The sequence below is a fragment of the Macaca mulatta genome, chromosome 2 (assembly GCF_049350105.2).
Source record: "Macaca mulatta isolate MMU2019108-1 chromosome 2, T2T-MMU8v2.0, whole genome shotgun sequence".
Classification (NCBI taxonomy): domain Eukaryota; kingdom Metazoa; phylum Chordata; class Mammalia; order Primates; family Cercopithecidae; genus Macaca; species Macaca mulatta.
In genome coordinates, this window is record NC_133407.1 from 158,470,192 (window position 1) to 158,487,077 (window position 16,886).

Below are 16,886 nucleotides of genomic sequence, written 5' to 3' on the forward strand. Positions count from 1 at the left end.
AGAATGCGAGCAGTGGAGAGAGCAACAATTTTTAAGTGTCCATTTTAGTAGCGTAAACTATATTGACATTGTTGTACAACAGATCTCTAGAACTTTTTCATCTTGCAAAACTGAAACTGAAACTCATATTCGAATAACTCTGCATTTCCCCCTGCCCAGTGGTAGAGGCTTGCTCATTTTACTGATATTTTCAAAGAAACGGCTTTTGGTTTTCTTGATTTTTTTTTTTTTTTTTTTACTCTATTTCCTATTTTCAGTTTCATTTATTTCTACTCTCATTTTTATTATTTTTTTCTGCTTGTTTTGGGTTTACTTTGCTCTTCTTGTTTTACTTTCCTAAAGTGGAAGTGTATTCATTTTAGATTTTTTGTTTCTAATATATACATTCATACTATAAATTTTCCTCTAAGCACTGCTTTAGATACATTGCACACATGTTGATAGTTGTGTTTTTATTTTCGTTTAGTTCAATATATTCTAAAATGTCTGTTAAGATTCCTTCTTTGGACTGGGTGTGGTGGCTCACGCCTATAATCTTCGTACTTTGGGAAGCTAAAGTGGGTGGATCACTTGAGCTCAGGAGTTTGAGACCAGCCTGGGCAACACAACAAAACCCCCATCTCTACTAAAAATACAAAAATTAGCCGGGCATGTGGCATGCACTTGTAATCCCGGCTATGTGGGAGACTGAGGCATGAGAATCACTTGAACTCTGGAGGCAGAGGTTGCAGTAAGCCAAGATTGCGCCACTGCACTCCAGCCTGGGTGACAGAGCGAAACTCTATAAACAAAACAACAAAAAACAAACTTCTTTGCACCATTATTGTTTAGAAGTGTGTCGTTTAATATCCAAGTATTTTGAAGTATTTTCTAGCTACCATTCTGTTATTTAGTTCTAGTTTAATTCTCTTGTGGTCTTAGAGCAGACGCCGTGTGATTGCTATTCTGTTAAGTTTATTAGATTGTGTTTTATGGCCCAGAATGTTGTCCACCTTGGTGAAATGTTATGTGTGAGCTTTTAAAGAGTGCGCATTCTGTTTTTGTTGGATGAAGTAGTCTATAGATTGCAATAGACTGACATTTTTATTGGACTGACAGTAGCCTGAGCCTTCTCCAGTGTATCTTTCAGATAGTTTCTACTGTCATCTTTCCAAACGAGATGTATACATGTCATTCCCTTACTGAAACTTCTCTAGTGGTTCCTCATTACTAAACAGCTAAAATGTACTTTTTTGCACGGGCGGAAATAGCCATCATACTCTTGTCCCTTATCCAACTTTTTTTTAAAAACTGTAGTTCAACCCCTTTCCCCACCATTTTATACTTTAAGCATATGAAATTAATTTAGTTGCCTAGGTCCACTATGGTTTTTTTTCTGTTACTTTTGTTAATGTCGTATATGCCTATAATATTATTTATTTGGCAATTTCCTGTTGTTCACGTTTCACCTTAAAAGATTTCTCTTTCTTGTGATTTTCTTTATGGTAACTACAATAACTTTGCATTTCCTTGCTTGCAGGACTGTCTTGTCATTATATTTTAAGATATTTTTTTCTGTATCGTGCCTTTAAATTTTGTGTTTTCAATACCTGGGTTATAGTAGGCAGATTGTTTTTGAGTGAAAATATGCATTCTGTTTTTAATTGAGGAAAAGTTTAAAGTGAAATGCTCAGATTCTGAGTTTGTAGTTCAGAGTTTTGACAACTGCATAAACTTGTATAATCCATAATCCATCAAGACACCAAATGTTTTCGTCATCCTGAGGAGTTTTTTTTGTAATTCTTGCCAGTCAATTCCCTCCACAACAATTGTTCTCATATTTTTTCTTCATAAATTGTCGTTGTCCCTTGAGAACCTCATGTAAATGGAGTTATATGTAACTCTTGTGTCTGACTGCTTTTGCACAACATGTTTTGAGATTCATCCATGTTGGTTGAATGTATCAACAGTTCATTCTTTTTCCCTATTCATTAATGTTCAGTCATTTTAATTAATATCTTAAAATTTATTTATTCATTTTCCTTTTTGTGGTTATTTGTGTTGTCTCTTTCAATGATTATGAATAAAGTGGTTAGGAAAATGGTTGTACAAGTCTTTTTTTCATTTCTCTTGGTACATGTTCGTGTAAGTCTTAGTTCTCTTGGGTTTTCATTGATGGACCTAGTGTCTGTCTTTAAATCAGTATCATATTGTTTTGATTGCTGTATCTTTTATAGTAAATATTGAAATCAAGTTGTGTAAGTCCTCCATTTTTGTTGTTCTTTTGTAATGCTGTAGTGACTATGTTAGGACCTTTGCATTTTCATATAAAATATAGAATCCACCTTTTAGGGTTTTTTTTGTTTTGTTTTTTTGTTTTTTGTTTGTTTGTTTTTTTAAAGCCAACTGGTTCTGATTGAGGTTGCATTGATTCTGTTTATTGACTTGATACAAACCAACATCTAAACAATAATGGCTCCCAGTCCATGAACGTTGTACACCTTTACTTTTATTAAGGATTTCTTTATTTCAGCATTGTTCTGTAGTTTTCAGTGTAAAGTTATTGGGCATATTTTGTTAATTTTATCCTTAAGTATTTCATGGTTTTGGTTGGATGCTGTTGTGAATGGTATGTTTTAAAATGTCAAATTCTAATTGTTACTTTCTAGAATATAGAAATGCAGTTGATTCTTTTTATATTGACTATGTGTTCTGTGACTTTGTTATCTTTACTGATTAGTTACAGTAGTTATGTTGTAGATTCCTTAGGTTTCTTCACTATGTATTGTCCATATGTTTTACTTTCTTTCCAATCTGTATCTCTTTTATTTCTTTTTCTTATTGCACTGTCTGGGGCCTACAAAACAATGATGAATAGAAGCGATGCAAGTAGACATCTTTGCTTTGTTCCAGATCTTAAGGGGACTGCATTTACTCTTTCATCATTAAGAATTATGTTAGAGGCTGGGTGCAGTGACTCATGCCTCTAATCTCAGCACTTTAAGGTGCCAAGGCAGGGAACGGATTGCTTGAGCTAAGGAGTTGAAGACCAGCCTGTGCAACATGGGGAAACCCCATCTCTGCCCAAAAAAAAGAAAAATTACCTGGCATGGTGGTGTGCACCTGTAGTTTCAGCTACTTGGGAGGCTGAATTGGGAGGATCACCTGAGTCCAGGAGGTGGAGGTTGCAGTGAGCCAAGATCACACCATTGTACTCCAGCCTGGGTTACAGAGTGAGACCCTGTTTCAAAAACGGCATTAGGTATAGGTTTTTCATAGATTACTTTTATTACGTTGAAGTGTTCTTTCTAGTTTTCTGAGACTTTGTCTAAAAAACGTGAATGGATATTTAACTTCATCAAGTATTTCTTCTGCATTGATTGAAATGATCATATGAATATCCTCTCATTCTCTTAATATAGTGAATTGTGCTGATTTTCAAATATTAAACAGCCCTTGCATTCCTGGGATAAATCACATGTGGTCATGATGTGTCATCCTTTTTTCTTGTTGAATTCAGTTTACTAATTTAAACATTTGTATGTTTATGAGAGATATTAGTCCACGGTTTTCTTTTTTTTTTTTTTTTTTTTTTTGTAACAGCTATGTCATTTTTAGGTATATTGGCCTCATTTTAAATGGGTTAGGACGTATTTCCTTCTCTATTTTCTGAAAGAGTTTGTGTAAGATTGATATTTCTATCATACATATTTGATAGACTTTACCAGTAAAGCTAATCTAGAGTTGAGTTTTCTTTGTGGGAAAGGTTTTTTTGTTGTTCTTTGGAGACAAGGTCTTGCTCTGTTGCCCAGGCTGGAGTGCAGAGTGCAGGGGCACAGTCACAGCTCACTGTAACCTCAACCTCTTGGGCTTAAATTATCCTCCCACCTCAGCTTCCCAAACAATTGGGACTACAGGCACATGTCATCACACCAGGCTAATTAAAAAAAATTTTTTTTTATAGAGACAGGGTCTCACTATGTTGTCCAGACTTGTTTCAAGCTCCTGGGCTCAAGTGGCCTCCCACCTCAACCTGTGGGAAGGTTTTAAATTACAAATTTTATTTTAAAAACATAAGTAGGCTATTCATACTAAACATTTTTTTTTCTTGAATAAGTTTCAGTAAATTGTATTTTTAAAGGAATTTGTCTATTTCTTAATTGTTTAATTGACCAAAGTTCTATTAATATTTTCTTTTGTTGTTTTAAGGATCAATGGTGATTTCTTTTTTTCTCATTCCTGCTATTGGTACAATAATTTTTCTTTTTCTTGATTAGACTGGGTAGAGATTTATTAGTTTTCGTTGTCTCTTCAAATAATGACATTTTGGTTTTATCGATTTTCACTATTCACTTTAACTTTTGTTCATTTTTACTTTTTATTATTTCCTTCTACTACTTTGGTTTTCATTTGCTCTTCTCATCTTAACTTTTTAAAGTAGAAAGTTTGGTGACTGATTTTAGATATTCATTTTTGACCTAAACATGTGAAGCTCTAAACTTTTCTCAGCATGGCTTTTGATGTATTTTTATCATTTTAATTCAGTTAAAGATACTTTTAAACTTCCTTTATTTCTTTTTGATTCGTGAGTTAATTAGAAGTGTTTTGCTTAATTGCTGAATATTTAAAAATTTTCCAGATACCTTTTCATCACTGATATCTAATGAGTGTGGTTAGAAAATATATGCTGTATGATTTCTGCCCTTTTAAATTTATTAAGACTTGTTTTAGTGCTTGGCATATGATCTATTTGGTGAGCGTTCTGTGTGTACTTGAAAAGAATGTGTATTCTGGCTATTGTTGGTTGGGTTATTTTCTAAATGTCAGTTAGGTCAAGTTGTTTAGTTATATTCACTTTTTCTTTTTTCTTTTCTTTTTGTTTTTCTTTTATTTATTTATTTTTTTGCCCATGCTGGTGTATGTAGCCTTCACCTCCTGAGCTCAAGTAATCCTCACAACTCAGTTTCCTCAGCTATCTGGTCTGTGGGCACACACCACCATGCCAGGCTAATTTTTAAATTTTTTTTGTAGAGACAGAGTCTCACTATGTTGCCCAGGCTAGTCTCACACTCCTGGGTTCAAGCAGTCCTCCTGCTTTCACCTCCCAAAGTACCGGGATTACAGGTGTGAGCCACAATGCCTGTTCACTAATTGTATTCTTTAATTCTTTTATGTACTCAGTGATCTACATGTTCTGTTAGTTACTGGGAGAGAACTGCTAAAGTCCAGCAGTTAAAGTTTGTTAGCCAAAAGACTCAGTTCAGAATTACATGTTACATTTAATTGTCGTGTTCTTCAGTTTTTGTTAGTCTGGGTTAATTCATCACTTTTGGAATTTATATTTTACATTTGTTTAGGAGAATGTCCCTCAGGCCTTACCTGATTTTTTTTCCTCCTTACGATATTTAAGTTAAGCATCTTTGGCAGGAATATTGTAGAAATAGTGCTGTGTTTTCTTCCCATTGCATTCTGACAGGCAGCACCTGAGTTTTATTTGCTGTCATTCAGATGATGGTTCACTTTGATCAATTGACACCTTCCAGGCTTTGCTACTATAAAGTTATTCCTTATCACACTTTATGTGCATCAGTATGGAATTAGGGTTTTTAAAAATTTGCTGGGTTAAAATATATTACTGTGATTATTTTCATACTCTGTTTAAGATTTGGCTAAAAGAAGCCTTTTCAAGCTGGGTTTTATGTTCTTGGACATACCTTGTCAGTCGTTGAGTACTTCTTTGCTTTTTGGCACATTATGTTCTAGGCTTATCTTGTCCGTTTTCTGCTTCAGTTCTGGAGTCAGCCATTTCTCCATGGACCCCCTAGTTCATTTTAGTGGAGAATGGTATTTAGAAACCAGGGTCTGGGTGCTGAACATGCTGCTCCTTGCAGTTGGGGTATACCTGCTCCCAGGCCTCTCAATGGACAGAGCTAGAGAATGTATGTATGTATGTAATTATATACATTCGTATATAGTACACATATTCCTTTCTATAATAATTTCCCCACCTATCAATATTGAAAACCATAAGTTCCTAATGATACCTCCCATTACAGTCCAACAGAGTACATTAGACTGTGAGAAACCTGGCTTGTTATCTCAGCATATTTACTTATTACCCTAATGCCCGATGCAGATGCTCCTAGGCTTCTAAACCTCACAGGAGTACTTGCTACCCCTGCCCTGTGTGGATACCTTTCTCCTCCTGCATGTGCTTTGACAACTTGAACTAGACCTTAGCTCCAAGTGGACCCCTTCCTTAGGGCACTCTTACTTAGATACACTGCACTGGTCCACACCCACTCTTTGATACCTTCTTCATCCTCCTTAGCTTTTGACATCATGCTCCAGGCTGCTCTTTTCCCACAATCTAGACCCTTCCTTATGCTGCTTGGGCTCCAACACCTCATGCTGAGCTGCCCTTCTATATGGAGAACCACCTCACCCTTCTTGGGCTTTGACATCTTATATTGGGCCTCCTCCCATGTAGAAGCCCTCTTCCTTCTGTCTGGTATCTGACATCTTGCTTGGCCCCAGCTTATGGCTTTAGAACTGACTGGTTCCTGGAGGATAAGAGGATAGGCAAGAGCAGGAAGGGGAAAAGGACAAAATCTATCCTTTTTTATTTTAAAATTATATAGATTTATGGAAGGTGGCAAAAATGGTACAGAGAAGACCCCCTGCATCCTTCATCCAATTTCTCCCAGTTGTTACATTTTATATAAACGTACTGCAATGTCAAAAATCAAGAAATTCACATTGCTACAGTGTATCCCATGTTGGGTACTTTATGCAAGAACCCCTAACCGTTTTTGGCACCAGGGACCAGTTTCCTGGAAGACAGTTTTTCCACGAATGGGGTGGGGGTGGAGATGGTTTCAGGATGATTCAAGAGCATTACATGTATTGTGCACTTTATTTCTGTTGTTATAATATATAATGAAGTAATTATACAACTCGCCATAATGTAGAATCAGTAGGAGCCCTGAGCTTGTTTTCCTGCAACTAGACCGTCCCATATGGGGGTGATGGGAGACAGTGACAGATTATCATCAGGCATTAGGTTCTCATTAAGGAGCAGGCAACCTAGATCCCTTGCATGTGCAGTTCACAATAGGGTTTGAGCTCCTATGAGATTTTAATGCTGACAGTGACCCAACAGGAGGCGGAGCTCAGGCATTAATGCGAGCAGTGGGGAGAGTGTATAAATACAAATGAAGCTTTGCTTGCTCATTGGTTGCTCACCTCCTGCTATGCAGCCAGGTTCCTAACAGGTCTATGGCCTGGGAGTTGGGGACTTCTGTTTTATAGCACGTGTAGATTTGTGTAACCACCAAAGCAATCAAGATACAGAACTAAGCCAGGATAACAAAGGTATCTCTGGTGCTATCTGCTATAGGCACACCTCTTGTCTTCCTTCCACCATTCCTAACCCCTGAATACCCCCAATCTGTTGTTTATCTCTAGAACTTTGTCAGTTTTGAGAATGTTGTATCAATGGAATCCTACAGGATGTGACCTTTTGGACTTGACTGTTTTTTCACTCAACATAATGCTCTTGAGAGTCATCCAGGTTGTTGCATATATCAGTAATTTGTTACTGTTTGTTTTATAGTAGTGTTGCATAGCATTGATGTACCACAGTTTACCATTCACTTATCGAGTTTAGTTGTTTCCAGGTTTTGGTTATTAAAAATAAAGCTGGTGTTAACATTTGCGTGCAGGTTTTTCTGTGAATATAGGTGTTCATATCTCTAGAATAAATATCCTACAATACCGCTATCACCCAGATATAGTCACTCATAAATTTTGGCGTATGTGCTTTATGCTTTTTTGATAAGCATGCCATACATGAGATGGTATTGCTTTTTATGTAGTCTTTTCACTTAACAGTATATTTTGAACTTTTTTCAACTCTGTATTCTTCTAAAACAACTTCAGTGTCTGCTTGATAATTCCAGTGTCTGCTTGATAATTCCATTTTTATGGTAACCCATAATTCATTCCTTATATTCCCAATAGATAATGATAAATTTGAGTCCATTCTGAAAATGAATCAATGAAAAGCTGTATTATGCCATATACCAGATGGGCAGAATTTGCAAAGTGTTTGCATAACATTGGTTTATAGTAGAACATAAGAGACATGAGAAATTCTATCCCTTACTTCTTACTTATGTTGATGAGGTTGGGGGGTAAAGGTAAAGGGCAGGTCTGGGTTTCATTAATGTACTTTCTTTCTCCTTTTTTCTTTTTTTTTTGAGACAGGGTCTTGTTCTGTCACCCAGGCGGGAGTGCAATGGCGTGATCATGGCTCATGGCAGACTTGATCTCTTTGGCTCAAGTGATCCTCTCACCGTTGCCTCCAAAGTAGCTGGCACCACAGTTGTGTGCTACCTTGCTTGGCTAATGTTTAAAATTTTTTTCAGAGATGGGATCTCAGTATGTTGTCCAGGCTGCTCTTGAACTCCTGGGCTCAAGCCATCCTCCCACCTTGGCCTCCCAAAGTGCTGGGATTACTGGTGTGAGCCACCACAACTGGCCATGAATGTACTTTTTCTTTCTTTCTTTTTTTTTTTTTTTTTTTTTTGAGACAGAGTCTCGCTCTGTCACCCAGGCTGGAGTGCAGTGGTACGGTCTCGGTTCAGTGCAACCTCCACCTCCTGGGTTCAAGCATTTCTCCCTGCCTCAGCCTCCCAAGTAGCTAGGATTACAGATGCCCGCCACCATGCCTGGCTAATTTTTATATTTTTAGTAGAGACAGGGTTTCCCCATGTTGGCTAGGCTGGTCTTGAACTCCTGACCTCAGGTGATCCACCCACCTCGGCCTCCCAAAGTGCTGGGATTATAGGTGTGAGCCACTGCACCTGGCCGAATGTAAATTTTTGAATTGAAGAGAGAAATTGATCTAGAATAATATGATCCAGGTCCCCAAAACTGTAGAAACTTCACAGTCCTTTACTCAAGTGTTTTTGTAGATTGTGCTAAAGCCTTTTAAAAATTGATACTGAACATGTTAATGATTTTCTTCTTTGATTTGCTCATTCATATGGAAGATACAGATAACTTTATATTTAACTTTTTTTGGTCAGTTCAAAGCAAAAAATTGAGTTTTTAGTTTTTTAAAATTGTTTAAGTTCTGTAGCTTATGTAAACTCGCTAGTGTCTGGTGACATTTGAAATATAAGTCATCATTTGTGATAACTACCAATTTTCAGGATTTATTTTGGCTCTCTAAGTCAGTCACTCAGATTTAGCTCAATGGCACTATGTTTTCAACAGCAAAGTATAGGCCAGCTGTTTCTTATTTTAATAAACTTTACTAATATTGATGGGGTCTTGCTGTGTTGCCCAGGCTGGTCTCAAACTCCGGGCCTCAAAGCAGTCCTGCTGGGATTACAGGCATGAGCTACTATGCCTTGCCTAGGCCAACTTTTGAACATCTACATCTTTCTCATTAGAATTTTGTTTTTAATACTTTAAATATTTAAATTAGATTTTAATAAAATTAATTTTTCAGTTCCTTGGTCACACTAGTCACATTTCAGGTTGTCAGTAGTCACATGTAGCTAATGGCTTCTGTATTGGATAGTGTAGATAAAGAATATTTTCATTATTTCAGAATATTTTATTAGATAGCACTATATTAGAAAGCCTCTCAACTCAGAAACAAAATTTTATTTCAGCAATTAAAAAAATTATTTGGCCTATCCATTTTACACTTATCAGACCCATTCAGGAGGATTTAGCAAATCATAAATTTTTATGGTCTTTATTTTTTCAGTTTGGTGGCAAGCATGTTAACAGGAAGGACTATGTTCTGTATTAGCAAAATAGGGCAAATTGTAATTCACAGTGATGTATGAGACATTCATCTTCTAGAAACTATTGCTTTGTATCACTTGAGTGAAAGGATTTTATAAAGTAGGAACTATCTAAAAAATCATGCTCTAGTCACATAATGATATAATAAAATATGAAATATTTCAGGCATGTATATAATTCCTTAAAAAATGCTTCAGCATTCTTGTAGCATTGTTAGTCATGAATTTTTGTGCTATAAAGCAGCATGTATAAAATTGCAGGCATATTGTTATGCATTTTTGTGTTTATGATTAATTCATTTAATGGCCTAGGAAACTCAAAATATATTTGGCCGTTGGTGTAAGACCTCTGTTTTGGTTTTTAGTTTTAGATTTCCTTAAATCCTATTACTAGTTTAGGGAGGAGGGTATAGATAATTCTCCCAAATATTTCATGCTCCAGTCAATAAAAACTTAATATACAGATGCTAGGGATTGGTGACTTTTTTCTTCCTATTAGAAAAAAGGAATTATTTTACCCATTTCAGTGGCTTTGTGGTATTTATTATTTTTGACAAATATTTTGTGCTTTGCTTTAATTGAGGAATTGCATTGCGTTTATTGGTGACGAATGATCTTTCAGAATCATTCTGGGGGGTGACAAATCAGTTTGCCTTTGTATTTGTTGGCTTAAATAGCCATTTATAGAATATGTTTCTTCCCCTCTCTGGCTAACTTCCAACTTGTTATTTATTACATTATGTACTTTTTCGAAGTCTTTTATAAGTTATATGCAATTCTTAACTACCATTGCATTTCTTTTAAAGTTTATTTGAGGGATTCGGTAGTAGTTTTGTTTTAAGGAGAATAGATGGTAACTAACTTCAACTGTAGTTTTTTCACAAGATTTTACTCTCATACCACATGGCTCTTTAAAAAAGTGTATTATCTACCAGCAATCATTATTTGGGCAGAAAGCATGTACTGAGTACTGTTCCTTTCCTGGTGAGAGTCATGTTTATTGCTTATTATTAATGATTTCAACTCAACAGGCAAGTAGATGAATCAGATTGTCTCTTCCAGTAGATGGTTTTAGGGAGTTGATCCAACATGGTCTATTTTTCAGTATCCTCACTTGCTCTTAAGGTTGTTTGACCCAGTTTATATCTTTTTTTCCCCCTTAAGTGAACATAAATTGTTGGTAGAAGATTTCTTTATAGATGACTTTATTATTTTTATTTTTAAATTTTTTATAGAGATGGAAACTTGCTAGGTTGCCCAGACTGGCCTTGAACTCCTGGCTTCAAGCCAGCCTTTTGCCTCAGCCTCTCAAAGTGTTGGGATTATAGGTGTAAGCCACCACAGCTGGTTTCTAGCTGACTTTAATAACATAACCAGTCTCCTAACACTCTTAATATAGTTCTCTCTGACCTTTGATGTCTAATTGCTTCATCTGGAATTGTGAGACAGTGGTACTGAAGGAGAGTTACGCTCTTAGACTAGTAGTACAGTACACAAATTGGAAATCATTTAGGACAGGGTATGTAGAGTCAGCCTAGCTACATTAGTTTCAGAGAGGTCTACTTTGGTGTTTTTATATTTGTATTTTATTATAAAAGGACTACATTGTCATTGTAAAAATTAAAACAAGGTAGAAGAAATAATAAAGTGAAAAGTAAAAATTTCCTTGTTTCCGATGTCTGTCTACTACTCTAATTCCAAAGAAATAGCTACTAATATTGATACCTTTCTGGAAGTTTTACATTTATAAAGAAACATATTGTGTGCATACATTTTTGTCTATATAATACATTTTGGATATATAATACATATATTTGACTGGGCGCAGTGGCTCACACCTGTAATTCCAGCACTTTGGGAGGCTGAGGCGGGTGGATCATGAAGTCAGGAGATTGAGACCATCCTGGCTAACACGGTGAAACCTTGTCTCTACTAAAAAAAAAAAAAAAAAAAATTGGCCGGGCGTGGTGGCACGCACCTGTGGTCCCAGCTACTTGGGAGGCTGAGGCAGGAGAATGGCATGAACCCGGGAGGCGGAACTTGCAGTGAGCTGAGATTGCGCCACTGCACTCCAGCCTGGGCAACAGAGCGAGACTCTGTCTCCAAAAAAAAAAAAAAGCATATTTAATATAAATATACAATATTTTGTTTTACATAAATTGGATAATGCTGTTTGTGTGCATTTGAAATTTACGTTATTCATTTAATGACACATCTTGTGGAGATTTCCATGTTATTGCATATAAAACTGCCCTATTTTAATGAGTGATTAAAGGATATGCCATAATTTATTTAATCACACTCCTCTGTTGATTGACATTTGTTATTACTGGGTTTGTTTGAGTGAAATAATTGGAAAGGAGCGTGTGTGTGTGTGTGCGCGCGTGCGCGCACATTTATAACATTGCTCTAGGTATATGTCTTTTTATTGAAATGTAACATTTATACAGAAAAGTGCACAAATCATAAGAGTACATCTTGGTTAAATTTCTCTGAAGTGAACATCTCATGTAACCACTATCAAGATCAAGATATAGAATCCCTTTTGGTCACAGCACTCCTCTAGTTCCTAAAGACTACTACTACCCCAACACTTTTGTCATAGTCTATTAGTTTTACCTGACTTTGAATTTGAAATAAGCAGAATCATAGACACTATATACTGAGTATCTGGTTTCTTTATTTTCATTGTTTATGAGATATACCCATGTTATTGCATGTAATTTCTGTATAATCATCAGTTGAATGAATTTCATTTATTCTAGTCTAATAGGCGTTTAGATTGTTTCTAAATGTTTGGTATTAAGTGCTGCTGTGAATAGTCTTGGATGTCACTTGTATGTGTATGTATTCATTTCTGTTGGTTATATACTTAGAATTGAATTTACTGGATATGCATATGTTCAGCTTTAGTACATACTGACAAGTTGTTTAAATTGGTTTGGCAATTTATAATGATTGCTCTATATCCTTGCTATTTGATCTTGTCAGTCCTTTTAAGTTTAGCCGTTTTGGTGGTATGATAGTGGAATTGCAATATGGCTTAATGTTTCATTTCACTGATAACTAATGAAATTGAATGTCTTTTCATGTTTATTGACAATTTGAATATTATTTTTTAGTAAGGTAGATGTTCATCTTTTGCCTAATTTTCTATTAGGTTGTTTCTTTCTCTTACAGATTTGTAGTAGTTTTTTATCCACTGGTTGGATGTATGTATTGCAATTATCATTTCTGACTCTGGCTGGTCTTTTTGCTTTTTTGATAAACAGGAGTTAATAAGGTTCAATTTATTGTATAAGTCTTTTCCTTTTGATATTTTTTGTGTCCCTCTTAAGAAATTTTTGCCTGTCCCAACATTGTGAAGGTATTTTCCTTTTTTAACTTCTGGAGGCTTTATGGTTTTCTGTTCCCATTTAGATCAGTAATCCACTGGGAATTGATTTTTGCTGGTGATGTGAAGTGTGGAGATTAAGATTTATTTGATAGCTCTGGTTTCTTTCTCAAACTTACTCATAGAGATTTTCTCTCACTTTGCTGGGTTAATGTTTCCGTTTTTAGAACAACTTAGTATATTAAGATAATAATATGTTTTTAAATTAATGGTAAGGATTTGTACTAGGACTGGATTTAATTTCTTTTTAAGGTTGAAAAATGTAAAAATTTTAAAACTATAAAGAGAATAAAAATTGTTACAATCTTACTACTCTAGGATAACTGCTCTTAACATTCCATTGCTAGCATTTTAATGTTTCTTTTTTGTTTTTCTATGTAGGTAGTTGTGTGTTTGCATAAAATTTGCTCTATTTATATTTGTGTTTGTATAAAATTGTGAAAAGGTATTTATCTACATGCCTATTTATATTTATTACTTTAACTTACACCATGAGCATTTCATCTTGGTCATTAAAAGTCAGATTTCTAATATTTGTATAATGCCATATAGCTGCATTATAACTTATCTCACTATATCTTTATTATTGGGTATTAGACATTTGCACCCTTTTCTTACTGTTGTAAATAATATTGTGGTGTTATATACGTGCTTTTTTGTCATGTGAAAGCATTTCTTCAGTATAAGTCTCTTAAGACTTTTATTGTATATTGGCCAGATTGTAGTCTACAAAAGATGACCAATTTAGTTTCCCTCTAGTAGTATATGAGAGTCCCAACTTAGTATCATTATAAATAATCTAAAGAAGGAAATATGAAGTATAATTTCTAGATTTGTATATTGTATTTAGGAAGAACAGCAACAACTGGACTTTGTCCTGGGTGGAAGGTAGAAAAGAAAACTAAAAAATAGCATTGGCTGGGCATGGTGGCTCACGCCTGTAATCGCAACACTTTGGGAGGCCAAGGTGGGCAGATCTCTTGAGGCCAGGAGTTTGAGACCAGCTTGGCCAACATGGCAAACCCTGTCTCTACTGAAAATACAAAATTAGTTGGGCGTGGTGGTATATGTCTGTAGTCTCAGCTACTCGAAAGGCTGAGGCATGAGAATTGCTTGAACCTGGGAGGTGGAGGTTGCAGTGAGGTGAGATTGCACCACTGCACTCCAGTCTGGGTGATAGAATGAGACCTGTCTTAAAAAAAAAAAAAAAAAAAAAAAAGAATCTTTAGATAGGATACTGGGATAATATATTGAAAGGCAGGGAATTTAGAAGGAGGATCTAACGTGAAAGGAAAGATTATTTTTTAGGCATATTGAGTTTAGATACCAAGATGTCTACGTAGAGATATTTTATAGAAATTGCTAATCCTTTGTGTATCCAAGCAGTTACACACCTATTAATTGTATGATAATTAATAACTATATATATTCATTTAGTGCTTTAAGGTTTTCAAGTTGCTTTTCATGTAATCTCATTTGATTTTCTGATGTAAGATGGATTTTATTACTACTACCAATGAACAGATGAGTTTATTATGATACTAAGAGGCATCAAGAACTATTTCATAGTGCTCTGTACTGTAGTTAGTACTTTACAGAGTTACCTTATTTAACTCTGTAAAAATCCTATGAGATTTTCCCCTCTAGGTTACAGGTGAGCAAAGTTCGGCATGATTCAGTTTTAGTTGTTCAGTGTCACATACAGTTAGTATTACTATTTGAAACTGGATTTCTTTGAATTCCCAAGCCTGTGCTTTTCTTGTTTTGCCATACTACCTCTGGAAGCCAGGTTCACCTAGCTAGTAATTGGAAGAGATAGTTTTAAAACCCAAGTCTTCTGTTTCATCTAAATATTCTTGGCATTTTGTCTTTTTTTTTTTTTTTTTGAGACAGAGTCTCACTCTGTCGCCCAGGCTGGAGTGCCGTGGCACAATCCCAGCTCACTGCAACCTCTGCTGCCCAGGTTCAAGCGATTCTCCTACCTCAGCCTCCCAAGCAGCTAGGATTATAGGTGTCTGCCACTGTGCTCAGCTAATTTTTGTAGTTTTAGTAGAGGTGGGGTTTCACCATCTTGGCCAGCTGGTCTTGAATTCCTCACCTGGTGATCTACCCACCTCGGCCTGCCAAAGTGCTGGGATTACAGGCATGAGCCTCCGTGCCTGGCCTATTTTTTTTTTAACATTTTGTTTTCCTTTAGTAATAATCACTACGTGTTCTAAAACCACTAGAAGTTTTTTTCTTATTTTGGAAGCAACCAAACTATAGTTCATATATGGAAAAATACAGTATGTTTATATAAAAAGCATTTTTAAATAAGTTTGAATAACTTAGATTTATTGAAAAGCAGTCCTGGACTGAAAGGTATTTGATCTTAAGTCCTAGTTTTACAACTTAATAACTTGGGTAAGACACTTACCTCCCTGAAATTTTAGTTTGTTTATTGGTAACATGAGGATAAGAAAGAATTCACACATCACAATCGTTAGGATCTTAGTCACTGGATTCAGAAGACTTTGGTTTAAATTTTATCTTTCTGTCTTAATTAATGTGCTTTAAGGCAAGTAACTCAACCTTTCTGGGCCTTAGTTTTCTATTTTTTTAATGAAAATTCTTAATATAGTGTTACTGTAGGTTTCAGTGCAATAGACTATACAGGCTGGAGACCATGTCTTCCCCGTGTATTGTATTTATGTCTTCAGCACTTAGGACAGTGCATGGCACATAGTAAATGTCTGATAAATCTTAGTTTATGCTGAGGAGGCAGAATCACAAACTCATAAAAATGCCATGTAAATGTTGAGTATTTTTGTAGTTAGAAAAATCAGAGTCTAGTTTAACTTTTCATTTTGAAATAATTTTATACTTAAAGTTGCAGAAATAGAGTTTGCATAAACCTTTCACCCAGCTTCCCCTAATGTTAAAACTTATGCAACCGTATGGTACAGTTTTCAAGACCAGGAATTTACCATTGGTGAAATACTATTAAACTGCAGACCTTGTTTGAATTTTATGTTTCCCTCTAAATGCCCTTTTTCTGTTTGAGGATTCAATTCAGGACCCACCTTTCATTGAGTTATCCTGTTTTTTTAGCCACCTCCAATGTGTTTCAGTTGAACACAGACTTTTCTTCGTCTTTTGTGACCTTTATACTTTGATGAATATTGGTCAGTTGTCTTGTAGGCTGTTTCTTAATTTGAGCTTCTCTGGTGTTTTCTCATGGTTAGATTGATGCTCTGCACTTTTGACATCCCCACGGAAGTGATGTTGTGTCCCCCTCGGTGCATCGTATCAGGGGCACATAATGTGGATAGGTCTTAAAACTGGTGATAGTAACCTTGATCCTTCTTTACTGTGATTATCTGCTGGGTTTCCCCACTGTAAAGTTACTATTTTTTTCTTTCTAATTGACAGATACCTTGGAGGAGATACTTTGAGACCGTTTAAATATCCTGTTTCTCAAAATTTTGCCTGCTAACTTTAGCATCTATTGGTGGGGACCTTGCCTGTGATGGTTATTACCATGATGTTTACCTAATTGTGATTTTTGTCTTTTCTTCATTCCTTCTATATTGATGTTCCTTGTAGCTGTCCCATTTCCTCCATTTATTTGTTGTTTTTACTATTTCATTTTGTATCTGTGGATATTCATTTTATTCTGTGGTTTATAATCCAGTACTGTTGTTCCTTAC

At 35.7% G+C, this 16,886-nt stretch overlaps 1 protein-coding gene across 26 annotated transcripts in view; it reads left to right on the forward strand.

The window, feature by feature from the left end:
- ZNF148 (zinc finger protein 148) overlaps positions 1 to 16,886 on the forward strand; it is a 142,086-nt gene that overhangs the window by 64,660 nt on the left and 60,540 nt on the right. The gene's annotated exons all lie outside the window — the stretch shown is intronic.